This window comes from Grammomys surdaster, unplaced genomic scaffold (assembly GCF_004785775.1).
Source record: "Grammomys surdaster isolate TR1022 unplaced genomic scaffold, NIH_TR_1.0 130, whole genome shotgun sequence".
NCBI classification, from domain to species: domain Eukaryota; kingdom Metazoa; phylum Chordata; class Mammalia; order Rodentia; family Muridae; genus Grammomys; species Grammomys surdaster.
In genome coordinates, this window is record NW_021604588.1 from 24,031,937 (window position 1) to 24,034,568 (window position 2,632).

Genomic DNA, 2,632 nt, shown 5'->3' on the forward strand with positions numbered 1-2,632 from the left:
ACTGGAGCTCCCCCCGTGACGGGGACCGGGGATGGCGGCCTCGGACGAGGGCTGCCCCGGTGACGGGGACCGGGGATGGCGGCCTCGGACGGGGGCTGCCCCGGTGACGGGGGCCAGGAATGGCGGCCTCGGGCTGGAGCTCCCCCGGTGACGGGGACCGGGGATGGCGGCCTCGGATTGGAGCTCCCCCGGTGACGGGGACAGGGGATGGCGGCCTCGGACGGGGGGTGCCCGGCTGACGGAGACCGGGGACTACTGCCTCGGACTGGAGCTGCTCCCGCGAGAAGCGGCGGGGATGGCAGCCTCCCAAGACAGGAAGCTGCTCTGGTGACAAGGGCCTGGGACGGCGGCCTCGGACAGGAGCTGCTCCCGCGAGGTGCGCGCAGGGGTAGGAGCTGGGTCCCCGGGTTGGAGGCAGGGCCGGTTCACTCCCAAAGGAGACCAGCCCTAAAGTCCTGGCAAGGCAGCTCCTCTCTGCAGTGAGGTCCGAGAGGTACTAAGCGGGTAGGTAGCATTTCCGCTTGGCTCTCTCTTCTGCTGTCTCAGAAGCGAATGCAGTGAGTGGAGAAATAAATAACAGAACTCTGGCTTCCCCGGTGAGTGCTTTCTAGATCGACACTGCCTGGGGTGGTGGTTCTTGAGAGGGTGGAGAAGAGAGGTGTTCTACAGAGAGGTGCTGCTGCAGAGAAAGGTGAAGCCCGCTGCCTTTTGGCAGTTTGCATCCAGTTGAAGATTATCTGGAATGCGTTTCTTCACCAGATTTAAGGATATCTACTTATGGCATGCTGTCTGGGCAAGCATATGTCTCAAAGCATAGGGCTATTTGTGTCTCAGGCCTTTCTGTCTAAGGAGGAAAAGGAGGCCTTAATGTGCAGATGAATGTCCTGCAAAACTTGAGGGTAACAGTAAAAATACCTTGATGGTTAAAACTGTTCTTGGTAATTCTGTTATTGAGAAATAACATGTATCTACACAAGAATTCAGTCAAGAAACTCTGGGATACAAGTATTAGGCAGGTGATCTGTCTAAAGGAGGGGTAACTTTTCCCAGCTTCAGAAACTGGTACTGGAAATAGTTGCTTTTTATTCCTATATGTGTCCATTAATTATAAAACTACAACGCAAACTCTGCCCCCCCCTTTTTTTGAGACAGGGTTTCTATGTGTACCCCTGGCTGTCCTGAAACTCACTCTTTAGACCAGGCTGGCCTTGAACTCACAGAGATCTGCCTGCCTCTGCCTCTGCTTCCTGAGTGCTAGGACTAAAGGGCTGTACCACCACACCCCAGCATCTGTTCCTTTTTAAAAAACACATTGCTGAAGAATATTTTAATTCTGATTTTTATTTTCTGCAAGGAGAAATGTTACGGACAAATGAAATGAATAGCAATTGCCTTGGACCGTTAACTTTTTCACTGTGAACCGTACATTGATATTTTGGTTTTTTACATTTCAACTTCTAATGAACAGGACTCATCTCAGCCCTGTAATGTCAGCTCCTTTGGTCCTGGAACACAAAAGCTAGAACCTATGAAAAGAAAATTCAAGGAAACAAAACAGAGAACTCTTAATAGATGCACGTTTTAACTCTGAAATACTGCTCATTCACTTTTCTGTAGAAAGAAATCTGCATATAGATTAGGGATCAAAACATTGTGAAGTTTCAAGGGTCTTTGTGTTTATTTTGATTTGTAGAACCTTGGCAGTAAAATAGTTCTACTGGAATATTTAGACCAAAGACTGCATTCACCTTTAAGGAAGGAATTTGGGGTGAAGGAGTGTGTGTGTGTGTGTGTGTGTGTGTGTAAAACTTCTGTTTGGCTTTCAAGAAAAGGAAAGCACTCTAAGCTGGCCCGATTAAGAAGGATGTTAGTAATGGACCTTAAAAATGGTCTCTAACCAGATAAGGATGTTACAGAACAGAAAGGCCCTAGGTAGAAAATCTAGAAGAATGCCTAGTTCTAAGTGTTTGGAGAGGAGGAGGAAAGTCCCTGGGTGGAGAAGATAGCTTTAAGCTTTAAGGGTTAATAATATCCCTTGAGATGGGTGGGGGGAGTACTTGTCTGTTGAGTATTTAAATCCCCTCCCCCCATTTTAATGTTTCCTCAAAGTTACAAAGACCAAAGATAAAGCAAAGGTGGGGGATTAGCTAAGTTGTATGGTGCCTGGGTTTCTCCTTGTCAGTTCCAGAAGCAAGGATACAGGAGAGAACTTTGTTTCAAATAAGACGTTTAGAAGGTCAAGGGATCAAGGTCAATTATCTCTTAGAATGACATATGTTATATCTAGCAATGAGTCTTGGAAAAGAGACCCAAAGACTCTGGGAAAATAATGCTATTGAGAAACAGAAGACCAACTGAATGCTTATACAATGACCAGATTCCCTCCCTGAATAGGGATCCAGGGGCTTATTCTAATCTTAACAAAACCCAGCAGGTTGTGTATAAATTGGCTAGCTGAGTCTAGGAAAACTGTAGAGGTTACGGACAGCCAAGACAATCTAGAGCAACCTGTGGGTTACAACCCCTGTGGAGTCACTGAACAAACCCTTTCACAGGAGTTGCCTAAAAAATACATTTACATTACAACTCATAACAGTAGCAAAACTATAGTTAGGAAGTAGCAAAGAAATAA